Raw genomic sequence first — 27442 nt, forward strand, 5'->3', positions numbered from 1 at the left:
CCCATGAACTCCTCTGGGAATCCTTCAACTTTTTCCACGTACCAGAACCCATCACTACACTGGTAAAGGCCTATTTCCAAGACCTGCAATTGTGTTTCACAACACCTGACTTCACAACAACATGGCAGCGCTTGGAAGTGGGCATAATGGCAGGCTGTACAATTTCACCTCTGGCCTTCACTATGGCCATGGAAGTCATCATCAGGGCATCGAGATGGGTGGTCGGCGGTGAGAGAACTAAGGAAGGGCTCCGTCTCCCACCTATCCGAGCATACATGGATGACATGACTACACTGACCACCACTGCAGCATGCACCAGGCGGCTACTTGCAAAACTGCAGGATAACATCAAGTGGGCCCGGATGAAAATCAAGCCAAGCAAATCTCGAAGCATCTCCATAGTCAAGGGACAGCTTAAAGATGTGAGGTTCTGCATTGGAGATGACCCGATACCAACGGTGGTACAACGAAAGCCTCCGAGATAAAGATCAAGTGCAGCAAGTAAGACAGGACATCGCCGACGGACTTGAGAACATCAACAAGACCCTACTGCCTGGGAAGCTCAAGCTTTGGTGCCTACAGTTTGGACTTCTCCCCCGGGTAATGTGGCCACTCACCGTCTATGAGGTCCCAATAACAACAGTGGAGAAGATGGAGCGAACCATTACCTCATACGTGAAGAAATGGCTGGGTGTCCCACGATGCCTGAGTAACATCGGCCTCTATGGCAAAGGGGTCCTTGAACTACCTCTTACAAGTCTAACGGAGAAGTACAAGTGCTCTAAAGTAAGACTTCAGATGACAATGAAGGACTCCAAAGACCAGACCATTAGCAAGGCTGCACCTCCCCTACAAACTGGACGGAAATGGACAGCATCCAAGGCTGTGCAGCAAGCAACATCAGCCCTGAGACACCAAGACATTGTGGGGAATATCCAGCATGGAAGAGGAGGCTTTGGCCTGGCAGCAAGCAAACCAACGTTCCATAAGGCAACAACATCTGAACGCAGGAAGCTGGTGGTCGAGGAGGTGCGCAGACAGGAGGAGACTGCAAGAAGTGCAAAGGCTGTCTCTCTTGCTAAACAAGGGCAATGGACGCGGTGGGAAGGCCTGGAGAGGAGAAAGATCAACTGGAGTGAGCTTTGGCAAATGGAGGCAAGCAACATCAGCTTCATCATAAGAGCTGTTTATGATGTGCTTCCATCACCAAAAAACCTACATCAATGGTATGGCGAGGACCCGACCTGCCCCCTCTGCCCAGCTCCAGCGACTCTCAGGCATATAATGACAGGTTGCAAGACCAGCCTCTCACAAGGCCGCTACACCTGGAGGCACAATCAGGTCCTCAAGAGCCTGGCTGCAGCACTTGAGACCAAGAGGAGTGCAACCAATTCATTACCTCCAAAAACAAGCAATCCCGTCAAAACAACAACATTCATCCGGGAGGGACAGAAAAGGCCCAAGCATCCTCCTACAAAGCCAGAAACTGGACACCTAGGCATGGCCCGGGACTGGAAGATGCTTGTCGATATTGGCCAGCAACTCATTTTTCCACCTGAGATTGCTTCTACCAACCTTAGGCCAGACATGGTACTCTGGTCCCCTTCACGAAAGGCTGTGTACATCATAGAGCTCACAGTCCCGTGGGAAAACTCTGTTGAAGAGGCCTACGAGCGTAAGAAACTGCGTTACACAGAGTTGGCAGCAGACGCAACTCAGCGTGGCTGGAATGCAAAAGTCTGGCCAGTTGAAGTGGGATGCAGAGGATTCGTGGCTTCTTCCACCATCAGGTTGCTGAAAGAACTTGGAATCCATGGACAGGCTCTGCGGCAGACCGTCAGAGCAGTTTCTCAAGCAGCTGAAAGAGGCAGCCAGTGGATCTGGATCAAACGGAAGGACCCTTGCTGGGCTATAATTTCATGACCCCCCACCCCCACCTGAGAACCCAATTCAGATCCCTCCAACTTGAGGAGGGCATATGAGGTATGCGGTCAGCTGTAGGGCTGGCTCAGGGAAGAGGACGCCCCTGCCTTGCATAGTCCCGTGGGAAATCTTAATTGGGCATGGGACACAAGCTAAGGCTTGATCACCCTTTAGCTGGCCACCTTTGATGAGGGTGTTTAGTGATTAAAGGCCGAAACACCCACTGATTCGAAGGCACACTACTGAGGATGTGTCCCAAAATTGACATCTTAACCCAGTCTAAGAAATAAACCTCCCATGCCACTCTGTCAACATCACGGCAAATCTCATGTGAGTGCATACCATCTATTGGCACAATGGACAGTTTTAACATCTCGTCCCGTGTTTTATGATTCTTTCTGAAGGCACTGTACAAGGTGCATGCTCACACACATGGGTTCATTGTCCACTTAAGTCTGCGGAGTGCTGTGTGGCTCAGTTGGTAGAGCATGGCACTTGCAACACCAGCGTTGTGGGTTTGATTCCCAAGGGGGACCAGTATGAATGAAAATGTATGCACTCACTACTGTAAGTCCCTCTGGATAAGAGTGTCTGCTAAAATGAGTGAAAGACACGAGAGGGAAGTACACACTACGCAGTGAACAATCGTAGAAATTGCATTTGAAATGACTTCGACGAGCGATGGGTGGAATTATCCTCTTGCTGCTTTGGGATTTATTTACTGCTTGATCCAACCTGGCCTCTCGAGCCCTTTGTACTCCTCTTTACCAATCCTATCAAGAGTACAAAGGGAGGGGGTAGTGTCTGCAAACTGAATGGATTTGTGCTTAACAAAACTCATGTCTGTACCATACTGTGAAGATTGATGCATTGTAGTATGTTGTTATGTTACATGAAGGCATCCACATCTTCAAAAATATTGATTCCAATACAGATAACTGAATGGCCAGAACCTGGCTTGCCCTTGAAACAGTCTCAACATATTTGCCTCAATGGCTCTCCAGTTTTCACCTCTAAATGTATTACCATATGGTACAATAGCTTACTTGTTGGCAATCATCCAGCTCATGTAGAAGAAATAGGCTTCATGGCCAAGGGTGACCATAGGAGCTAGGCCTCGGTCTACTGTAGGCTATTTCTTTATATTCATCAAATAAGCCAATAGTTTTTGGTCTAATGAAGCAAAATAGTAATTATTATTTAAGGTAATAAATATTATAATTATCATTGTATCAATGTCATTAGTATTAGTATTGAGATTGTGGAGACTCAAGATCGCCATCATTATCTTTCTCTAGAATGAAGGCCCAGTGCAGTCAAAAACGTGATTTCTTGTGTTTTATATATATTTCCACACTATGAGGTTGGAATAATACTGTGAAATTGTGAAAAAGATGATAACGCCCTTTTAGTGTAAGAGCTAGTTTGAAAAGACTGAAATTTCAGCCTGTTTTGGTGGGATGGAGTTTTTGGCCTGACATCACCCGGTGATAAATTCGTGAATTGACCAATAAGGAAGGGAATCCAAACCTCTTTGCCAATAAGTTTTCAATTTTCCCCTCCCCACGTAGACCACTCTCAGACAGTAGGAGCACAATTCTTGCTTGAGAAATTAAAAAAATCACAGTAAGGTAAAAATTGTTACCCAGAAATGATTTGATATTGAGATAAAAATGGCTGCATTGGACCTTTAAAAAATAACTGACGCATCTCTCTCTCTGGAGTCGTCCGCGCTACTCTCGGATTGCCAGTGGAAACGCATTAGCGGTTCTCTCCCTTGATTATAAGAAGCGGAGAGAGGGGGAGTGAGTGAGTAAGTGAAGTGAAGCGAAGCGAAGAGAAGAGAAGGGAAGAGGGTAGGGGAGTCGGAGTCGGAGCCGGAGCGCACTATGGCCTCTAAAGAGACCACCGCTGCAGTTTTCATTAACGTCAGCAGGGAAATTACAGGTAAACTCAAAACTGCTCTTTTAAAAATCACTGTCAAGCTCGATACACGCTGTAGCTGACAGACCGCGTTTATTTGGCAGAATGTAATTAGTACGCATGTTACGCAGCTTATCACTCTTATGAATTCGAATGGTTATTTTATTGAAAATGTCACTCTTTGGCATCTATTTGCGCGTGTGTGATCTTAAGTGTTAGTGCCGCTGCCGCAGGCAAATTACATGCACTCATAGGGCAGGCCAATGGCTGTGTAAGCCTACGTCAGGAACGATAACCTGATATGATAAACAATCATACTGTAAACGGTTCTTATTCAGCAGTTTGTGTACATCTCTGCAAATGCGTGCCTGAGCTTTGTGGGTAAGGCCCTTGTGCGTGCGTCTCTGGGTGCTTTGAAGTGGTGTGTGTGTGTGGAGCGGGGGGGGGGGGGGGGGGGGGGGGGTTCTGTGCGAATAAGCATTTTTGTGTGAAGCGTAAGTTTCTGCATTGAGAGGCTGGTCCTCTCCACTGAAGAGCTAGTCTATAGTGCCCTGATGGTGTGCAGCGCTCAGCACAACACTGCTCATAACACACAGAGCGACAGGGAGAGTTATATTTATACACTCTTGTGACGAGCACAATCACATTCACATTGGTCACACATGCCAACACAATGGGATTGTATGACACACACATCGACTGACACCATTGGTCTGTCACTGTTAATTATCGTGATGGCAAATAAATCCCTTGTTTGTTTCTGTACCCCCTGCATCTGTCTTTTGTAATGACCAGTCACAGCTAGAAGTACAGGGAGTGAGGAAGGAAGGGTTGTGTGTTGAGCAGGTCCATTAGACAATCAAGGCAGGGTTTTAACTCCTCTCCCATCTTTCTCTCCCATTCCCTACTTCGCTCTCTAATGGTGGTGCAGCATATGCTGTGTCCGGACGTTTGTGGGAATGCCCAGTGTTAAGGGCTTTAAGTGATTGGATTTTACCGAGATTAACGTTGATTACAGCTGCATTAACTCTCTGCTGGTCTTTCTCTGATCCTTCCTCGTCTCTCCCTCTATCCCCATCCCCCACTTCTCTGCTTGTAAAGCTCTCGGGCTATGTGAGTATTGGGAAGACCCGGGTTCATGAATGTGATTGAATGTGACAAGTGAGAATGAAGAATATTGCTATCCAGTGAGAGACTGGATATATCCAGTGGGAGACTGGGTAGATTCAGACTGGGTTTGAGAAGGATGTGTGTGTTTGATTGCTTAGGGTTTCTTTTGGATATGACAGTTTTAGAAATATTATGATGATATATCAACTATTTGATCAGTCTTTGATAAGACTTCTTTCATATTACATTTAGTTAATGTCTGACATGTCGCTCTGTCTTTTTGTCTCCTACCGTACCTCCACTATTCAGAATCATATCAGTTCCCTCCCTGGGGCTAAATATAAAATCAGTTTCGTGGTTTTGTTTCCTCTTGTTGTGTGACAAGGTTGTGGTGTGTTTGTAATGTTGTGTATAAGAGTTTGTGAGAATAATTTACCTGCAGGATTGACTTTTCTTTGATGCCTTCTATCCACAGAGAGCATCAGGAGGCTCATTGATAAACAATCCATCAAGTTTGTGCGAGCTGTGAAGCAGGACACCAAGAACGGCAAATCAGAGGACAAGATACTGGTGAGGCCCCTTAACAATCAAACTTTACTGGCAGAATTCTGTACTGTATACCTCAAGTCAATGCAGTGCCTTTCAAACTTTCAATTACATTTCAATCCATTTTTAAAGCTAAATGTAAAATAAATAAATAATAATAATAATCTAAAAATGTTCGGGTCCTCACACTCCCTAACACCTCGATCACACTGACAGCGTCATTGCATTTTGGTTCACCAGAAGTAAATTCATTTCCAAGGGAACGCTGCGTTTGCTTTGCAGCATTGCGTTGCAGAGGCAGTTGCAGTTTGTTCTGTGTGGAGAATACTTTGGATTTATTGAAGGTATGTGTCAAACTGGGTGCATAGAAGGCTTGACAGAAATGGTGGCAGAAGGTTTATGTTGAACTTTTGTTGCACACATTCAAATGATGCTACATACTATTTTGCGCAATGTCGGTGTGATCAAGGCGTAAGGAGCCAACTGGACACCATGGGTAATTGAGTCCATCTTTTCAACCTTTATTAAAAGTGGCAGTGTGCCTCCAACGCCAGAGGTGTGTGTGTGTGCTCATGCCACTGGTTGTGTAGGCATACTGAGAAGTGTCCCAGCAGCTTGTGCAAGCCAATACACACCGCTGCAATTGAGACCTCTTCTTCAATTAGTCACCTGTATCAGTTACTAATGACACACACTGGGCACAAGAGTGGGAAATGAGTGAAGAGACCATGAGCTCATTTCCTTTGCCTGCTGAGTTTTAACTGGTGCTGGAGAGAAGGCACACGAGATTTGAGAACGGACGGGACTCTTAACTATTTTCTGTCTTTCTCTCTGTTATTCTTGTTCTCCCCCTCTTTCTCAACCCTTCACCCCCCCTTCTCATTTGTGCAGTTTTCTTTCCTTTCTACCTCTATCTCACTAGCTGTCATTACCACTCCCCCCTCTATTTTTGTTTGACTAGTCTTTGTTTCCCTATCTTCCCCTCTATCTGTCCATCTCTATTATGCTCCCGTCACCCCTCCCCCTCTACTCCCTTTCTTTTCTCCTTCCCTCCTTTATCTGGCAGAACTCAGTTAGGCCTTATGAGAATGTTAGTCTAAATGGGTTTTACTGATACAACTTCTCAAAATACTTACGACATGATGGCAAATAAATACAGTAGAACCAGGCATAGACCTACATGTGTATTGTGCATATGTAAAAGTCTTAATGGACAAAGCTTTTGGAACAAAGTGTACTGTATATTAAACACACACACACAGGCATGCATGTAGTAAGCTGGTTGTTGAATATGTACTACAGAGAATGTACTCTGTTTGTCCCTCGTTCCCAGTCTTTCTCACTGTTTCTTTCTCTCTCTGGGGCCGTGCTGGCATCCAGCTGTCTGTGTGTCTACTGTACCAGCCGTCATGCTGTGCCACACACACACACACAACCATTCTCACCCTCCTAGTGCGTTTCATTCAGACAGACACATGGTATGCTCAGCAAGACATCCTTACTGTGCCGAAGGCAATGTTACAAAGAGTACCAACATGCTCCCAGACACACAACACACCCTGTCATGGACATACAAACTGGAACATACACACAGAGGGAACAAAACATCTTCAAAGACCGAGGGGAGGTGAGGAGAGGAGGGAGGGGTGATGGGAGTCGAGGGGGGCACCAGGAGAAAAGGGGTGATGAGAGCTCAGAGCAGCGGAGGAGAGGGAGAAAGGAGTCGATGGAACGGAAGGATTATGTTTTGATGCCCCAATTGCTGCCTTTTTGTCGCCCCGTTGGCGTCCATTAGTTATCTTTATCTGTCGCTCCATTGCGCCCTCCATTGATTCCCTGCTCCCTCTATCCACACTAATAATGGCCCTAATTCTGGGCTGTGATTGCTAGTGTGACACTCCAAACACATTGGGATGTTTTGGCTCCACCTAGATTTCCACATTCCTTTTCAGTCTTCATCATGAGATTAGATGTCTCTTCTCCTGTAGCTACAAGGAGGGATCTGTCCATTTCCATGACAGCTTAGGCTACTTGTAGAGCAATTCAGCTGCAGGAGAGAAAGATGACTGTTTCTCTTAATCACAGCAGAATACCATGCTTCCATATGTATTAGCACATCCTAATGAATTGGCAGATGCACATCATTGTTCGAGTACCTGTTGAGGTATTGTCACGATCGTCATAATAAGCGGACCAAGGCGCAGCGGGATATGAGGACATCTTCTTTTATTAGAGATGACGAAACACGAAACGAACACTTTTACAAAACAAAACAACAAACGACCGTGAAGCTACAAACGTTAGTGCACACACAAGCTACAAACGTTCAACATAGACAATTACCCACAAACACCTAAAGCCTATGGCTGCCTTAAATATGGCTCCTAATCAGAGACAACAATAAACAGCTGTCTCTGATTGAGAACCAAATCAGGCAACCATAGACTTTCCTAAACACCTACACTGAACACAACCCCATACATACTACAAAACCCCCTAAACAATACACACACCCTAAACTAGACAAAAACACACAAACATCCCATGTCACACCCTGACCTAACTAAACTAATAAAGAAAATCAATATAACAAAGGCCAGAGTGTGACAGTACCCCCCCCCCCCCCAAAGGTGCGGACTCCGACCGCAAAACCTGACACAGAAGGGGAGGGTCCGGGTGGGCCTTCCTATGGCGGCGGCTCGGGTGCGGGACGTGGACCCCCCTCCACCATAGTCACTACCCGCTTTGGTGGCGCCTCTGGAACAGCGAGTCCCGGACTGAATACCATCCCAGAGGGCGCCACTGGCCGGAGGGGCAGCTCCGGACTGAGGGGCAGCTCCGGACTGAGGGGCAGCTCCGGACTGAGGGGCAGCTCCGGACTGAGGGGCAGCTCCGGACTGAGGGGCAGCTCCGGACTGAGGGGCAGCTCCGGACTGAGGGGCAGCTCCGGACTGAGGGGCGGATCCTGGCTGGCTGGCTCTGGCGGATCCTGGCTGGCTGGCTGCTCTGGCGGATCCTGGCTGGCGGGTGGCTCTGGCTGGTCATGGCTGGCGGGTGGCTCTGGCTGGTCATGGCTGGCGGACGGCTCTGGCTGCTCATGGCTGGCTGACGGCTCTGGCTGCTCATGGCTGGCTGACGGCTCTGGCTGCTCATGGCTGGCTGACGGCTCTGGTTGCTCATGGCTGGCTGACGGCTCTGGCTGCTCATGGCTGGCTGACGGCTCTGGCTGCTCATGGCTGGCTGACGGCTCTGGCTGCTCATGGCTGGCTGACGGCTCTGGCTGCTCATGGCTGGCTGACGGCTCTGGCTGGTCATGGCTGACTGGCGGCTCTGGCAGATCCTGGCTGACTGGCGGCTCTGGCAGATCCTGGCTGACTGGCGGCTCTGGCAGATCCTGGCTGACTGGCGGCTCTGGCGGATCCTGGCTGACTGGCGGCTCTGGCGGATCCTGGCTGACTGGCGGCTCTGGCGGATCCTGGCTGACTGGCGGCTCTGGCGGATCCTGGCTGACTGGCGGCTCTGGCGGATCCTGGCTGACTGGCGGCTCTGGCGGATCCTGGCTGACTGGCGGCTCTGGCGGATCCTGGCTGACTGGCGGCTCTGGCGGATCCTGGCTGACTGGCGGCTCTGGCGGATCCTGACTGACGAACGGCTCTGACGGCTCGGGACAGACGGGCGGCTCTAACGGCTCGGGACAGACGGGCGGCTCAGATGGCGCTGGGCAGACGGATGGCTCAGATGGCGCTGGGCAGACGGATGGCTCAGATGGCGTTGGGCAGACGGATGGCTCAGATGGCGTTGGGCAGACGGATGGCTCAGATGGCGTTGGGCAGGCAGGCGGCTCAGACGGCGCTGGGCAGACGAGCAGTGCAGGCGGCGTTGGGCAGACGGCCGACTCTGACCTGCTGAGGCGCACAGTAGGCCTGGTGCGTGGTGCCGGAACTGGTGGTACCGGGCTGGGGACACGCACCTGAAGGCTAGTGCGGGGAGAAGGAACAGGGCATACTGGACCCTGGAGACGCACATTAGACCTAGTGCGTGGTGCCGGAACTGGTGGTACCGGGCTGGAGACCCGCACCATAGGGCGAGTGCGTGGAGGAGGAACAGGGCTCTGGAAACACACTGGAAGCCTAGTGCGTGGTGCCGGCACTGGTGGTACCGGGCTGGGGACACGCATCTCAGGGCTAGTGCGGGGAGCAGCAACAGGACGCACCGGGTTGTGAAGGTGTACTGGAGACCTGGTGTGTATAGCCGGCATCAAATCTTCCGGAACTTTAACACAAGTTTCAGGCTGAGTACGAGGAACTGACACAGGTGGCATCGGACAGCTAACACGCTCCTCAGGGAGAATGCCATGCATACTCTGCCAAACCAACAGCTCTCTCTCTTCACTCTCCTCCAATTTCGTCAACAACTCCTCGAATGTCTCATAATCTCCCCTTCGTTCACTCTCCTCCAATCTGTCCAATAACTCCTCGACAATCTCAGACTCACCCCTCAACTTCGCCGACTGCTCCAAGTGCCTCCCCCCAAGAATTTTTTTTGGGCTGTTTCTCGGGCTTCCTACCGTGTCGCCGTGCTGCCTCCATCTCTGCCTTGGGGCGGTGATATTCCCCTGGCTGTGCCCAGGGTCCTCTCCCGTCTAGGATTTCCTCCCACGTCCAGGAGTCTTGACATCGCTGCTGCTGCTTTTTACCACGCTGCTTGGTCCTGGTTTGGTGGGTAATTCTGTCACGATCGTCATAATAAGCGGACCAAGGCGCAGCGGGATATGAGGACATCTTCTTTTATTAGAGATGACGAAACACGAAACGAACACTTTTACAAAACAAAACAACAAACGACCGTGAAGCTACAAACGTTAGTGCACACACAAGCTACAAACGTTCAACATAGACAATTACCCACAAACACCTAAAGCCTATGGCTGCCTTAAATATGGCTCCCAATCAGAGACAACAATAAACAGCTGTCTCTGATTGAGAACCAAATCAGGCAACCATAGACTTTCCTAAACACCTACACTGAACACAACCCCATACATACTACAAAACCCCCTAAACAATACACACACCCTAAGCTAGACAAAAACACACAAACATCCCATGTCACACCCTGACCTAACTAAACTAATAAAGAAAATCAATATAACAAAGGCCAGAGTGTGACAGGTATGCCGTAATGACTCAATGTCTCTAGATGGCAGGCATCTAATGGTGGTATGATTGATCTGATGATAGATGTCTTATTACAGGGATATGACTCTGTCTATAGAGAGAGGATGTATTGGTCTCTGTACCTGTTGGAAGGCATATGTATTGTGACTGTTGACCTTCTCTCTGTTCTCCCATAGTGTACAACTTGCTAAGATTTGAGTGCTCTTATCTGGAGGGCTTCTGTTCTGACAGCGGCCTCATCTTATTTCTCCCTGCCCCTCCCCCTCTCCTATAGCCCTTTGAGGTTCCACAGGGCTCAGTTGCACGTTTCTTTGATTTAGAGCTGTGCAGCCTTTTGTGTGAGCAAAATCTGAACCAAGATGTGTTTTTATTTTTTTAAGCTGTGCATTTTCTCCCTCATTTGCCTCCTCTATTTATTTCTCTGTCTCTCTCTCTGTCTTATTTAAAGGCTGCTTATAGAGCAGGACCTGGGGCAGCTGCGGCCTCACTCTGTCAGGCTCTCGGCCATGGAAGATGGAAGGTTTTGTCCTTTTTGATGCTGGGTTCACCTGGGTGAAAGCAGAATGTCTCTTGGGGATTTTGTGTGTGTGTGTGTGTGTGTGTGTGTGTGTGTGTGTGTACATGTCCTTAAAAGTTGTCTTCGGCGGAGCCAGAGAGATGGGATCCCAGATCACAATGGCCAGAACTCGCACACTCCGTGACTTCTCAGTCTCCCGGAGACAGAGTTGTGACGCGTTGCTGCTCAGAGACAGCTTTTGAATGGCAGGTTCCGTTTTGAAGTGCAGGCCCAAAGCTTAATGGCTTATGATTAACATAAGCCAGCCCCCTCCTTCCCTCCCAGCCCTGCTCCCTCCACACACCCAGCCCTGCTCCCTCCACACATACCCACTCTGGCTCTGCCTGGCTCTTTGAACTGAGAGCTCTTGACTTTGTGCAATCATTGCTGGAAGGGCACCTCTGTAGCCCCCATCACTTTAAAATTCTCTGTGTATGTCTCAGACAGCCAGGTTATAGCTAGATCCTTAATTTAAACAAGAACAAAGTCGTTACCCTGCCTCAGTTTTGGTAAAAAGCTGAGGGATTGGCCTGGAGAAGAGTAACTCATTCATCAAAAAATATAGTTTTAACCACCTTGTGAGGCTATACAGTTTGTTTACATTGTTTACAAACATTTTGAAGCTTATATTTTGGGTTCTGATGGGGTACGACAGTTGAACTAAGCTCATGAGATATTTTATAAGCAGTGTTAGGGAAGCTACTCTGAAAAGTTTACCAAGCAACCAATTACTTCTCAATGGAAGACGTTAAGCTACTCTCAGCCCAGACGGCATCCCTAACCGCGTCCTCAGCATGTGTAGACCAGCTGGCTGGAGTGTTTATGGACATATTCAATCAATCCCTATCCCAGTCTGCTGACCCCACATGCTTCAAGATGTCCACCATTGTTCCTGTACCCAAGAAAGCAAAGGTAACTGAACTAAATGACTATTGCCAAGTAGCACTCACTTCTGTCATCATGAAGTGCTTTGAGAGACTAGTCAAGGATCAAGGATCTACCTTACCTGACACCCTAGACCCACTTCAATTTGCTTACCGCCCCAATAGATCCACAGACGATGCCATCGCACTGCCTTATCCCACGTGGACAAGAGGAATACCTATGTAAGAATGCTGTTCATTGACTATAGCTCAGCATTCAACACCATAGTACCCTCCAAGCTCATCATTAAGCTCGGGGCCCTGGGTCTGAACCCCACCCTGTGCAACTGGGTCCTGGACTTCCTGACGGGCCGACCCCAGGTGGTGAAGGTAGGAAACAACACCTCCACTTCGCTGATCCTTAACACAGGGGCCCCACAAGGGTGCATGCTCAGCCCTCTCCTGTACTCCCTGTTCACCCATGATTGCATGACCACGCACACCTCCAACTCAATTAAGTTTGCAGATGACATAACAGTAGTAAGCCTGATTACCAACAATGACAAGACAGCCTACAGGGAGGAGGTGAGGGCCCTCGGAGTGTGGTGTCAGGAAAATAACCTCACTCTCAAAGTCAACAAAACAAAGGAGATGATCGTGGACTTCAGGAAACAGCAGAGGGAGCACCCCCCTATCCACATCGACGGGACAGTAGCGGAGAAGGTGGAAAGTTTTTTAAGTTACTCGGCGTGCACATCACGGACAAACTGAAATGGTCCACCCACACAGACAGCGTGGTGAAGAAGGCGCAGCAGCGCCTCTTCAACCTAAGGAGAATGAAGAAATTTGGTTTGTCACCAAAAACACTCCCAAACTTTTACAGATGCACAATCGAGAATATCCTGTCGGGCTGTATCGCCGCCTGGTACGGCAACTGCTCCGCCCACAACCGTAAGACTCTCCAGAGGGTAGTGAGGTCTGCACAACGCATCACCGGTGGCAAACTACCTGCTCTCCAGGACACCTACACCACCCGGTGTCACAGGAAGGACAAAAAGATCATCAAGGACAACAACCACCCGAGCTACTGCCTGTTCACCCCGCTACCATCCAGAAGGCGAGGTCAGTACAGGTGCATCAAAGCTAGGACCGAGAGACTGAAAAACAGCTTCTATCTCAAGGCCATCAGACTGTTAAACAGCCATCACTAACATTGAGTGGCTCCTGCCAACATACTGACTCAAATCTCTAGCCACTTTAATAATAAAACATTGGATGTAATAAATGTGTCACTTTAAACAATGGCACTTTATATAATGTTTACATACCCTACACTACTCATCTCATATGTTTATACTGTACTCTATACCATCTACTGCATCTTGCCTATGCTGTTTGGCCATCGCTCATCCATATATATTTTTATGTACATATTCTTATTCATTCAAATCAAATGTATTTATATAGCCCTTCTTACATCAGCTGATATCGCAAAGTGCTGTACAGAAACCCAGCGTAAAACCCCAAACAGCAAGCAATGCAGGTGTAGAAGCACGGTGGCTAGGAAAAACTCCCTAGAAAGGCCAAAACCTAGGAAGAAACCTAGAGAGGAACGAGGCTATGAGGGGTGGCCAGTCCTCTTCTGGCTGTGCCGTGTGGAGATTATAACAGAACATGGCCAAGATGTTCATAAATGACCAGCATGGTCAAATAATAATAATCACAACTAGTTGTCGAGGGTGCAGCAAGTCAGCACCTCAGGAGTAAATGTCAGTTGGCTTTTCATAGCCGATCATTAAGAGTATCTCTACCGCTCCTGCTGTCTCTAGAGAGTTGAAAACAGCAGGTCTGGGACAGGTAGCACGTCCGGTGAACAGGTCAGGGTTCCATAGCCGCAGGCAGAACAGTTGAAACTGGAGCAGCAGCACGGCCAGGTGGACTGGGGACAGCAAGGAGTCATCATGCCAGGTAGTCCTGAGGCATGGTCCTAGGGCTCAGGTCCTCCGAGAGAGAGAAAGAAAGAGAGAAAGAGAGAATTAGAGAGAGCATACTTAAATTCACACAGGACACCGGATAAGACAGGAGAAGTACTCCAGATATAACAAACTGACCCTAGCCCCCGACACAAACTACTGCAGCATAAATACTGGAGGCTGAGACAGGAGGGGTCAGAAGACACTGTGGCCCCATCCGATGATAACCCCTGACAGGGCCAAACAGGAAGGATATATTTACACGTGTGTGTGTATAAAGTAGTTGTTGTGAAATTGTTAGATTACTTGTTAGATATTACTGCATGGTCGGAACTAGAAGCACAAGCATTTCGCTACACTCGCATTAACATCTGCTAACCATGTGTACGTGACAAATAACATTTTATTTTATTTGAGAATGCAATTGCTGAATTTATGTAGACATTCTAAACTAAGTGTTTTGATAACTTTCAAATGTATTAACAGGTCCATGTAGAATAAACAACCATTTACATAATACCATAGAAGCAGTGTAATATAACAATGTGCACCTATCATTGTCATTCCCAGATTCTGATTCTGATACTGAGCCTATCTGAGTTTTGTCTGGTGGTAGTAAGGCTACCTTGACAAACATGTCAGTGGTCATACCTTCCTGTGTGGTGTCCCGTATAACAGGAGACCCCTGATCTTGGTGCAGAATACACAGGGTTTCTCCTTCCCCATATACTGATACCATTAGATTCAATCATTGAAAAAAAGACAACACATGGAAAAGTTGTGTAACATTTGAATGTCGAGTGCCAGGTATCTTTCCATTCAGAAACATCCCTATCAAGTCAGTCTGGACTTCATCACATCATCTTGCAAGTCCCCAATGTGCTGGCTCCAAACATGTTTCTGTGAACACATCTACACAGTCACTGTTCTATTACCAATGGCAGTTAGGGAAAGGTGATATCTTATACACATATACAGTCACTGTTCTATTACCAATGGCAGTAGGGAAAGGTGATATCTTATACACATATACAGTCACTGTTCTATTACCAATGGCAGTAGGGAAAGGTGATATCTTACACACACATACAGTCACTGTTCTATTACCAATGGCAGTAGGGAAAGGTGATATCTTACACACACATACAGTTACTGTTCTATTACCAATGGCAGTAGGGAAAGGTGATATCTTACACACACATACAGTCACTGTTCTATTACCAATGGCAGTAGGGAAAGGTGATATCTTACACACACATACAGTCACTGTTCTATTACCAATGGCAGTAGGGTAATGTGATATCTTACACACACATACAGTCGTTCTATTACCAATGGCAGTAGGGAGAGGTGATATCTTACACACATATACAGTTCTATTACCAATGGCAGTAGGGTAAGGTGATATCTTACACACATATACAGTCGTTCTATTACCAATGGCAGTAGGGTAAGGTGATATCTTACACACACATACAGTCGTTCTATTACCAATGGCAGTAGGGTAAGGTGATATCTTACACACATATACAGTCGTTCTATTACCAATGGCAGTAGGGTAAGGTGATATCTTACACACACATACAGTCGTTCTATTACCAATGGCAGTAGGGTAAGGTGATATCTTACACACATATACAGTCGTTCTATTACCAATGGCAGTAGGGAAAAGTGATATCTTACACACATATACAGTGCCTTCAGAAAGTGTTCACATCCCTTGACTTTTTCCAAATGTTGTTGTGATTTAAATGGAGAATAAAAAAATATATATATATATATTTGTCACTGGCCTATACACTAACCCATTATGTCAAAGTGAAATGTTTTTTTTTTTTTTTTTTTTTTACAAATTAATAAATGAAAAGCTGAAATGTCTTGCTTAAAAAGCTTTGAGTCAATAAGTATTCGATCCCTTTTTTATGGCAAGCCTAAATAAATTCAGGAGTAAAAATGTGCTTAAGTTGCATGGACTCCCTCTGTTTTTAACATGATTTGTGAATGACTACCTAATTTCTGTACCCCACACATACAATTCATTATCTGTAAGGTCCCTCAGTCGAGCAGTATATTTCAACCACAAAGACCAGGGAGGTTTTCCAATGCCTTGCAAAGAAGGGCAACTATTGGTAGATGAGTAAAAATAAAAAAAGCAGACATTGAATATCCCTTTGAGCATGGTGAAGTTATTAATTACACTTTGGATGGTGTATCTATACACCCAGTCACTACAAAGATACAGGTGTCTTTCCTAACTCCATTACCAGAGAGGAAGGAAACTGCTCAGGGAATTCACCATGAGGCTGATGGTGACTTTCAAGCAGTTACAGAGTTTAATAGCTGTGATAAACTGATGGATCAACAACATTGTAGTTACGCCACAATGCTAACATAATTGAGATAGTAAAAAGTACCCCCCTTTTACTTCAGTTTATTTAGTAAATACTTAACACTTCTCCCCCCCCCCCCCCCCCCCCTTAACTGCATTGTTGGTTAAGGGCTTGTAAGTAAGCATTTCACTGTAAGGTCTACACCTGTTTTGTATTCGACACGTGACAAATAAAATGTGATTTGATTTGTATTGAGGTAGGTTAGTTAGAGTAGCTTGCTAGCTAACGTCAGCTATGGTAATGATGATCAAAATATACATGGTATATACATGCACTTTATGGAAAGGAGACACTCACGGACACGATTGTGTTTTCTGTTTTGCTCTACAACCCCCACAAGTTTAAAGGTAACCCATACAAACAAATGGATGCCTGATGACTCCTGGCTGTCCCCGTCCCCAGTCCACCTTGTAGTGCTGCTGCTCCAGTTTCAACTGTTCTGCCTGCGGCTATGGAACCCTGACCTGTTCACCGGATGTGCTACCTTGTCCTGGACCTGCTGTTTCGACTCTCCCTCGCTCTCATTTATTTACATACATATACACACACACCTGCTGTCTCAACCTCTGACTGCTTGACTATGAAAGCCAACTGACATTTACTCCTGAGGTGCTGACCTGTTGCACCCTTTACAACCACTGATTATTATTTGACCCTGCTGGTAATCTATGAACGTTTGAACATCTTGAAGAACGATCTGGCCTTGCACTCTTTATAATCTCCACCTGGCACAGCCATATGATGACTGGCCACCCATCACAGCCTGGTTCCTCTCTAGACTTCTTCCTAGGTTCCTGCCTTTTCTGGGGAGTTTTTACCAGCCAATGTGCTTCTACATCTGCATTGCTTGCTGTTTGGGTTTTTTGGCTGGGTTTCTGTAAGCACTTTGTGACATCTGCTGATGTATAAAGGGCTTTATAAATACATTTGAAATAACCTTTCACTCTGGAGTCGGATGTTAACAGTGTGTAAGTTTGTTTCAAGTGAAAACTAGGCTGGTCTGATGACAAAAATAGAACGAAAATTCTTGCCTACTTCACCCATATTTTCAAATCATTTTTTTTTATTTGTCACATATGCTGAATACAACAGGTGTAGACCTTACAGTGAAATGCTGAATACAACAGGTGTAGACCTTACAGTGAAATGCTTACTTACAAGCCCTTAACCAACAATGCAGTTCAGAAAAATAAGTGTTAAAGTATTTACTAAAATAAACTGAAGTAGTTTCCGTAATAGGCTAAAAACACTACCATCATGTAATTTAGTTAAACTACTACCAAGCTACTGCAAAATGTAGTTAAATTACTAGTTCAACTACATGTAGTTTAAGGTGTAATATGCAGAAATCGCTCTGCCATTTCCTGGTTGTTCTAACAGTTTGCCTAATTTCAGTATAGAGTAGGTGACAAAACAAGCAGTGCAGAGAATCATTGTACCATCTAAACCACTGTGCAATATCTTTTCAATAACCAAAAATATTGTATTTTCAGCTGATTGAAGCTGGTATACAAAACCGAAACTAAAAGATGTTAAAACTAAACTTAAGAATGGGAAGCATAGAAATAGCACACACAGAACAGATCTACCACTTCTTAGTCTTGCTTTCAATTAGAATGACAGATCTTTCTGTGTGAATTTGGTCAGGTCGCTCAAAAAGTGACACATTGCAGCACAAAAAATTATATTAATAATACAGTGAATTTATAACGCATTTTTCATTGAAAAACGATATCAATGCTACAGTGAGTACATTCAAATTAATTAAAACAAGATGTAGACAAAGGACACAACTAGACAGGGCTACTGACACAACACAGCTGACGCTACAAGGGACAAGGACAACAAGGAACACCGCTATAACAGGCTTTTTAGGCCATTTTTAAAGGAGTCTAGGATCTGTGGTGCATTCAGGTCGCGCAGAAAGCCTGATTCCCCCATGGAGCAAAGCTTCGTCCTGGGGGAGTGGAGGAGCAGGCTATCGCTTAATCTGAGGCTGTGGGTGGGGAATGGGTGCACTGAAATCGATGCACTGGAATGTCAACAGGATGGTTTTGAACTCGATTCTGAGATGGTGAACCAGTGCAGAAATGCCAGGACGGGGGTGATTTCTTGATGTTTACACACTCTTATCAGGAGGCGGCAGGTAGCCTACCTTGTAACCGAAAGGTTGTTTGTTCAAATCCCTGAGCTGACACTCTAGATAAGAGTGTTTGCTAAATGACTGTAATGAACAAATGTAATCAGGATCCTGGCAGCGCCATTCTGAATGTACTGGATCTTCTGGAGACTCCTGCCAGGGATCCTGATGAAGATTGCGTTGCAGTAGTCCAGCCTTGATGAGACCAAGGCATACAAAACATATTCTGTGACTATATCAACAATGGACGAATGAAACAAATACCAAAAGAGTTTTTGGGTAGATTTTTCCTTTTACGGTGAAAGAATGACGCTTTGCACAGGTGTTTGATGTGATCAAAGGAAGGTCAGAGAGAAGTTCAGCTTAATGCCCAGATTAGAGATTGTAGATGATAAAGGGATGTTCTGCCCTGCAATGGTGAGGTGGGTTATGGGTGACTGCTGGACCTCGTAAGGGGTGCCAACAGCACTTATCCAGCTCGGTTAAAGTCCTCTCCTCTGGGCTATTAGGATTCTGATTGGTCATATCAGAGCAGCTAGGAAAGTCCTCTATATGTCTGAGAGGTCTGATGAGATTTCACAGGCAGTAGGGCAAAGTTATCTTTTCCCTTTCTCCAAGGTTGCGATTGGACAGTTGTTTCCTAAAGTCTGCTCTGACCGCTGTCTCTGATTAGGTCCACTAAACTAGATTTTCACTTCGGCATACCTTGAAAGTACGAAACAAATGAGTTGTTCATTCGGCGTATGGTGTGGGGGATCCTAAATCAAGTGCAAATTCCACACACCTGGGTCAGAAAATGGCAATCCTGCCTTTTGAATAATGTACACAGAATCAGAAGTGACTATTCCATCCCAAGCCTTAGTGGATAGGTCACAACAGATAGCCTTCTATTGGCAGTCATTCATAAAGTCTTTTTGGAACATGTTTTTTACAATTGTTTTTTTATCTCTCAAATGCTCATATTCCATTCTAATCAATGTTCCCTCATTTTGGGAGGCACTGAGCAAATTTTAAGTATTGTGAGCGGAAACTCACGTAAAAAAAGTTTTTACGTTATGAAGGGCTTGACATGAATTATTGTTTTACTTGGTCTGTAACACTATGGGCCAAATAAGTAAAATGTAAATTGTATTGTGTTGTATGATGCAAGAAACCACTTTACAAAATAAAATTCATTATTACCATACAGAGAATTAGACATTGTAGGCAACCCCTCTGCCTATTGGCTTATTTGCATAGTCAAGCCTGTCTCAAAATACAACATTGCCCCTTTAATTAAGACAAGCTTTTTACCTGACTGGCTTTTCAAAGACAGCTTGAAATGTAGCCTACAGGTTTTGTGCTCTTGTAGGAAGCAGGAACCCCCCATTGCTGTCCTATACTTAAATATAACTGAGCTAATAACTCACAAAGAATATCAACAAATGTGCACACACGCGACTCTACGCTCTGGTCTGAACTGATTTGAAAAGCGCATTCACTTGAAAAAGCAATCTATATAGTGCAAACTAATGGGTCGAACTCAGTGAAGTTCTCGAGTCTCTGCGTGGAATGGCATTTCTTCTGCGCCGCAGTATTGGAGGAAGTGCGCATCCTCACACGTCCGCAGCTTAGAGGGAACATTGAATTTAATACCCAAAATGTTTACCCTGATCTTCATTGACATATATTTTGTAACAAACACCAAAACCACTTCATTGATTTGTTTTAATAATGATATCTCAATAGATGTTGAATGATATGTGAGCAGGAGAAATCCACGGCGGGCTATGTTCAACCTCCCAGTCAATCAAATCAAAGCCCACCATAAGGCCTACATTATTGATGCCCGTGTTTACGCGCTGATCTTTTGTGTCTGACAAAGGCTTTGATGAGAGATCTGCATCTCTGTCTCTTTTTCTCCCCCGGTCCCTCTCCCGCTGAGCGGTTCAGCCATCATCACAGTGTTCTCTCCTCCTCCGCTGTTCTCTGATCAGGTTTATATAACCGAGTTTTCCACACTTGTCAGAGCATTCTGACATGAGTAACAATCTCTGTAATAGGGGCTCTCAGAAGGCCTTGTTTCAAAGGGGGTTTGGTGAGGCTGCCTGTCTCTCCTCTGACAGACCTCAGGGTCTGCTTCCTGGCTGCCTGGCCGTCTCATCAGATACAGCTTGATCCACTGCCAACGTGCTAACTTAGCTAAGAATAGGGTGAAGAGATGCTCAATCTGAGTACTTTATTAATGGGAAATCTGGTGCTGCCATCTCTCTCTCTCTCCCTTTCTCTCCTCCTCTCTCTTTACGTTGCACGGTGGGGTTCCATGAACGATTCAGCACAGAGAGGCCTTGAGGAATTGAAAGCGACAGAGCAGAAAAAGAATAGAAAACTCCTAGCGAATAAGAAAGGGTAGTGAGCGGGGGTCGGCGGGGCCGGGGAGGGAGGGAGGGCACAATACACAGAAAGGTGACTGGTGAGATGGGAAGATTAAGAAGATAGTCCGATGGAATACTGAACATATTTCCATGGTGATGGAGAAGTAAATGGAGGGATGGCAGGGGGCAAGAGAGGAGAGGTGTTAAAGAAAGGGTGAACCGACTGGAATTGGGTTAAGACTTGGGAAGGAGAGGGCAAAGAAGTATAGACTTAGGGATGCAGGGTGTGTGTGATAAAGGCCTGGATGGAGTATGCTAATTTGTAGTTTGAATTATGAATGAGATAAATTATTTCTGCAGACGGAACTTTGAATATATGCACACTTTCACTCCCGCCAACCACTAAGTGATGATTTGATTTGATAATCCTCTGCTCTGGATGAAATGGACTCTTTTGCCTTTTTCTCCTGTTTCCCCCTATGTCTCCTCAACTCCCTACTCCTAAATCAATTCAAGCTATGACACAGGCGGGGTCCTGATCCCTAAGGAGAAGGATGCAGTGAACATCAGCCAATTCCGCCCAATCTCCTTACTGAATGTCGAGGGTAAAATCTTCTTTAGGGTCATTGCCCAGAGGATGTCCGAGTACCTACAAAACGCAGGAATATCAGGGTTCTCTGGCTGCTTGGAACACTCCAGCATGATCTGGCACCAGATCCAAATGGCCAAGGTGGAGAAAAGGGACCTCCACATAGTCTTCCTCGACCTCGCCAATGCATTTGGCTCTGTGCCCCATGAACTCCTGTGGTCTGCCTTCAGATTTTTCCACATACCGGACACCATCACAGCGCTGGTGAAGTCGTACTTCCAGGATCTGCAGTTCTGCTTCACCACCTCATGGCAGTGCCTGAATGTAGGTATAATGGCGGGATGTACCATTTCTCTGTTGGCATTCATAATGGCAATGGAGGTTATCATCAGATCCTCAAAATGGGTTGCTGGTGGACAGCGAGTCGACTCTGGTTTCCGCCTCCCTCCACTCAGAGCCTACATGGACGACATTACAACATTGACCACCACTGTCCCATGCACCAGGAGACTGCTCAGAAAACTCGAGGAGAACATCAGCTGGGCCCGTATGAAGATTAAACCATCCAAGTCACGCAGCATCTCGATTGTGAAGGGAGTACTCTCTGACCTGAAATTCTTCATCGGAGATGACCAAATCCCAACAGTCTCTGAGCAGCTGGTAAAAAGCCTTGGAAGGTGGTATGATGCAAGCCTGAAGGACAAAGACCAGGTGCAACAGCTGCGCAAAGACATCAGTAGTAGCCTACAGTCCATCGACAACACCCAGCTACCTGGAAAGTTAAAGGCCTGGTGTCTGCAGTTTGGTCTCCTACCCCGGGTGTTGTGGCCCCTAGCAGTGTATGAGGTTCCAATCTCAACAGTGGAGAAGATGGAAAGAGGAGTCACAGGCTACTTAAAGAAGTGGCTCGGAGTTCCACGATGCCTTACCACCATAGGCCTCTATGGAGATGCTGTCCTCAAGCTGCCCCTCACCAGTCTAACAGAGGAATTCAAGTGTGCAAAAACCAGGCTCCAGATGACACTGAATGAATCTCGAGACCCAGTGGTGAGCAACAACGCGCCGACCTTGGCAACTGGGCGCAAATGGAGGCCAGGAAAAGCAGTCCAGGAGGCAACAGCAGCCCTCAGACATGCTGACATTGTGGGTCATGTTCAGCAAGGGAGAGGAGGCCTTGGGCTAACTAGCCGTGCTGCTTGGAGTAAGGCCACTGCACCAGAGCGGCGGAAGATGGTAGTGCAGGAAGTACGCCATCAGGAGAAGGCTGCAAGGTGGGCCAAGGCAGTCTCTCTTGCCAAACAGGGACAGTGGACTCGATGGGACAGTGTGGAGAAGAGGAAGATCAGCTGGAAGGATCTGTGGGCCATGGAAGCGAGGCGGTTGAGCTTTTCCATCAGAGCAACATATGACGTCCTTCCAACACCAGTTAATCTTCACCAATGGTATGGTGAAGATCCGGACTGTGCCCTCTGTTCCATGCCAGCCAACCTCAGGCACATTCTCACAGGGTGTAAAACAAGCCTCACCCAAGGACGCTACACTTGGCGTCACAACCAAGTCCTTAAAAACCTTGCGTCCGCCCTGGAGGACAAGCGAGCTGCCACCAACTCCCTACCACCCCCAGCAGCATCACACCCCTTACGGACGACCTTTGTCCGCGAAGGGGCTAAACCACCGAAGAGCGGCTCTACACCATTAGAGCGAGACCAGCTGCGCTTGGCCCGCGACTGGAAAATGCTAGCTGACATTGGCCGGCAACTTGTGTTTCCTCCGGAGATCGCAGCCACCACCCTAAGACCTGACATGGTGCTCTGGTCCCATTCGCTCAAGAAGGTCTTCATCATTGAGCTCACAGTACCCTGGGAGGACTCAGTAGATGAGGCTTATGAGCGAAAACATCTGCGCTATGCCGATCTAGCTGCCGAAGCACGGCATCATGGCTGGAACACAGAAGTCCGACCAGTGGAGGTGGGCTGCAGAGGTTTTGTGGCAACATCTACAACCAGACTGCTTAGAGACCTGGGAATTAAGGACCAGAGCCAGCGTTCGGCAATCAAAGCTGTATCAGAGGCGGCAGAAGGCAGCAGTCAATGGCTCTGGATGAAGAGGAAAGACCCCAGCTGGGCCCCGAAGTGAGAGGGCCAGGAGGTATGCGGTCAACAATGCTTGACTCAGGGAGGAAGACGCCCCTGCCATGCATAGTCCCATGGGATGTTGGCTATCAACAACAAGGCAACTCCTGTGACTAATTGGGAATGGGACGCAAGCGTAGGATTGATCACCCTGTCGCTGGCCGCCTTTGGGGAGGGTGTATAGTGTGAAAGGCCGAAACACCCTAGGAACCAAAGGTACACTACTGACGATGCGCTCCCCAAATTTCACCAGTCTCACTGTTCATGAACTCTTGGAAGTGCTTGCACAAAGGATAGTAACATCTCATCCTGTGTTCTTGGAATCTAGGAAGTAATGTCTAGACATGACAGAGTAATGTGATGTTTGAATGATCAGACAATGATTGGTCCTCTTTATTGGTGTTAGTGCTTTATTTGTTGCAATGTATTATTTGTATTTCTTTCCGGCTGACAGCTAAATACATCTTATTTTCCTTTCAGGTTCTGGCAACATGGCGACTCTTTCTATTTGCTGTCAAAGTCTCCTCCAAGGTATTTCACCATTTGACTTTTAATAGACTAATAGTGTTGTTTTTGATTTATAATGAGTATGATGATGCTTGTGAGGATGATGATGTTTGTGTGGAAGATTATCCAAAAAATGTGTCAGTAAAGAGAACTTGGTCATATTGATCACTATAATAACTATCAATCGGATTTCAGATGGAGGTTACTTTCAACTTCCTGGAGATTCGGGCAATGAACACTTATCCAGATCATCAGGTGAGAAACTAATGTATTCCCTAAACCAACCATCTGCCTCATTTCACTTTTTCCATAAATATTTGTTTATCAAAACTCTTCAAAGGTTTCAGTCACAACTATATTCCCAAGGGTGTTTATTAATCAGGATAAATTAGTTTCAGCTATGCTGATTTTTGTCTTCTGAAATGATCATTTCCTTTGCTCTGCTTAAGTGTCTGGTCACTGAAGTCTCATCTCAATGATGTCAACTCCCCCTTTCAGGTTGTAATAGACACAGACAAGTCAACCCACTCCTTGAGGCTGCAGTCACAAGACCACCTTGATCATATGATGAACCATGTCAACTATGCCCTCTCAAGAATATTCAACAACTCTATGTATGCGTAAGTCTACCTTGTTTTATTCATATTACTCATAGCAAGGGCCAAGAGTTTTTCTGGACCATGTGACCTGAAAAGAAGACACTATGGGTTGTTAGATTCTAAATGAACAGAGTAAAACTCACAGACGACTAGTAAAGCTCAAACTAAGTTTATTCACCAACTGGGTCACACAGCTGCATAAGACAAAGACATATTTACAAAAACACAAATATTTATACCTTCCTCCTATGCTGAGTCTCCTCCTTGCACATCTGGACAGCCAATACATATCTGTTGCTAGACAAGACTTTAGTGATGCCTGTTCTTTCTCACTTCATCTGATCTGACCTCGACCCAAATTCTTCACCCCTCCCCAACTCACGGCTGTCCTACCTTACCTGTTGACTGAAACCAGACTGCGGCTCTTCTCCTCTCCATAGGATACCTGAGATTTAACAATAACATGTTCTGATAGAATGTACTTTCTGCACTCGGTAGATTTCCATACCCTCAGTTCTAATATGGTAACATGAATAAGGATATTTCATATTTCAAGTTTAGAAGTTAGTACCCAACAGGGTCCTACTTATAACTTACTATCCCCTACTACTACCAACCTTGCTATGTTGTCTGTAAGAAGAGTGACCTCTGTAAACCAATGTCAATAGTTACAGTATGGAATACAGATGTTAAGGACTACAAACAAAATACAGATTGGAAAAGAGTCTGGAACTATGTCCCAGTGTTCTCCGAAATGTTAATAATCAACTAATACACTACAAATTAAATCACCAATTTTATTTGACTCCGCGGAAACGCTGCCAATTTAAACTTACTCCTTTTCTCAAATGAACATTGGAAGCTACATGCACATGATGTGGGACTGCCCCAGTGTGAAGACCTTCTGGTCACATGATGTGGGACTCTTCCTGTGTGAAGTCCTCCTGGTCACATGATGTGGGACTGCCCCAGTGTGAAGACCTTCTGGTCACAGGTTGCCAGGTCTGTGTCGAGCATAGTTGGCGCTGCCATTCTCCATCTCTACATTATATTATTGTTGAATGATGACTCTTCACTGACTCTCACAGTACCCCAGAAACGAGTATGGTTGTCTGGACTGACTGCGACAAAAATAGTGTTAGTGACCAGATGGAAGCCTCCACATAAGTTCAGCATAACTCAATGGCTACAAAACTTTCTTGACATTCTTTCAATAGAGCTCTCTATAGCTTGTGTAATTGAATTTATAAATTGTATTTTGAATATCAGTATAGAATATCGATGTACTGTATGCAGGCTGATTCTATTCATGTGTGCCGTGGTCCCACAAACAATTATATAAACATAAGATGAGTTACCCATGATGTTTTGTTTTATACATAGATATTTCCACAACATGAGCCCGAGGTGTGGAGAGAGGGAGGAATAGGAATGGGTTGCACCTGCTGAGAAAGGGAGAGGGGAGATGGGAGTTAGAACAAATAATGCTTATTTTATTAAAACATTTTTTTTATAACAATACAAAGTTGTTCACAAAAAAAGGATTGGCTGTGTTCTGGGTATTGACCTCTGAGAGGCTCATCCACAGCACAGTATATCATCTTCCAAAAGGACTGTTTTCCAGCAGATCAGATAATTTAACAGGATCCAGAGAAACTGTAGTTAAAGGAGCTCGAGTAAGAACTTCTTATGGCTGCATCCCGCTAACGGGATCGATATGACAACAGCCAGTGAAAGTGCAGGGCACCAAATTCAAACAACAGAAATCTCATAATTAAAATTTCTCAAACATACATGTGTCTTATATCATTTTAAAGGTAATCTTGTTGTTAATCCCACCAAAGTGTCTGATTTCAAATATGCTTTTCAGCGAAAGCACTACAAACGATTATGTTAGGTCACCACCAAACCACAATAAGCACAGCCATTTTTCCAGCGAAATATAGCAGTCACAAAAAAGCAGAAATAGAGATAAAATGAATCACTAACCTTTGATGATCTTCATCAGATGACACTCATAGGACTTCATGTTACATAATACATGCATGTTTTGTTTGATAAAGTTCATATTTATGTAAAAAAAATCTGAGTTTACATTGGCGCGTTACATTCACTAGTTCCAAAAACATCAAGTGATTTTGCATAGCCACATCGTTTCAACAGAAATACTCATCATAAATGGAGATGATAATACAAGTTATACACATGTAATTATAGATATACCTCTCCTTAATGCAACCGCTGTGTCAGATTTTTTTTTTTAAATACGGAAAAAGCAAACCATGCAATAATCTGAGACGGCGCTCAGAACAATAGCCAAATTAGCCGCCATGTTGGAGTCAACAGAAACCAGAATATACATGATAAATGTTTCCTTACCTTTGATGAACTTCATCAGAATGCAGTCCTAGGAATCCTAGGTCCACAATAAATGCTTGATTTGTTCGATAATGTCCGTTATTTATGTCCAATTAGCTACTTTGGTTAGCGCGTTTGGTAAACAATTCCAAAGTCACAAAGCGCGTCCACTATAACGTGACGAAATGTCCAAAAGTTCCGTAACAGTCAGTAGAAACATGTCAAACAATGTATTGAATCAATCTTAAGAATGTTGTTAACATACATCTTGAATAACGTTCCAACTGGAGAATTACATTGAC

At 45.6% G+C, this 27442-nt stretch overlaps 1 pseudogene; it reads left to right on the forward strand.

Moving 5' to 3' along the window:
- The first annotated feature begins 3812 nt into the window (after positions 1-3812).
- Positions 3813-27442, forward strand: part of LOC120055380 — a 97321-nt pseudogene continuing 73691 nt past the window's right edge.

Source organism: Salvelinus namaycush, chromosome 11, assembly GCF_016432855.1.
Source record: "Salvelinus namaycush isolate Seneca chromosome 11, SaNama_1.0, whole genome shotgun sequence".
Lineage (NCBI taxonomy): Eukaryota > Metazoa > Chordata > Actinopteri > Salmoniformes > Salmonidae > Salvelinus > Salvelinus namaycush.